Here is an 835-nt window from a genome sequence, read left to right as displayed (position 1 = left end):
CAATCCTACTGAAGGTATTCCAGGCGATTGAGAAAGATGGAATTGTCTCCAAATCATTTTATGAAGCTAACATCACATTGATACCCAAGCCAGGTAAAGACCCAATAAAGAAAGAGAACTACAGGCCAATATCTTTGATGAACATAGATGCTAAAATTCTCAACAAGATCCTAGCAAACGGGATTCAACAACACATCTCAAAAATCATCCATCATGACCAAGTGGGCTTCATCCCTGGGATGCAAGGCTGGTTCAACACTCATAAAACCATAAATGTAATTAAATACATCAACAGATGTCAAAACAAAAACCACATGATTATATCATTAGATGCAGAAAAAGCTTTTGATAAAATACAGCACCACTTCTTGAAAAAACCCTTGAACATCTAGGCATACCGGGAACATACCTCAAAATAGTAAAAGCCATCTACGAGAAACCCACTGCCAGCATACCCCCAAATGGACAAAAACTGGAACCATTTCCCCTGAAAACTGGAATAAGACAAGGATGCCCACTTTCACCCCTCCTGTTCAATATAGTATTTGAATTCCTGGCTAGGGCAATCAGAGAAGAGAAGGCAACCAGGGGCATCCAAATAGAAAAAGAGGAAGTCAAGTTATCTCTCTTTGCAGATGACATGATTGTGTACATTGAAAACCCAAGAGAATCTGTCAAAAAACCTCCTTACACTGATAAAGGCCTTTGGCAAAGTTTTGGGATATAAAAGAAATGTGTAAAGGACAATCACATTTCTTTATACCAATAATAAACAAATAGAAACCCAAATAAAAAGCACAATTCCATTCACAATAGCCACAAAAAAAAAAAAAAA

The sequence above is a fragment of the Carlito syrichta genome, unplaced genomic scaffold (assembly GCF_000164805.1).
Source record: "Carlito syrichta isolate Samal-C Ts95f unplaced genomic scaffold, Tarsius_syrichta-2.0.1 Scaffold302598, whole genome shotgun sequence".
Taxonomy (NCBI): Eukaryota; Metazoa; Chordata; class Mammalia; order Primates; family Tarsiidae; genus Carlito; species Carlito syrichta.
This window is presented reverse-complemented; position numbering follows the sequence as displayed.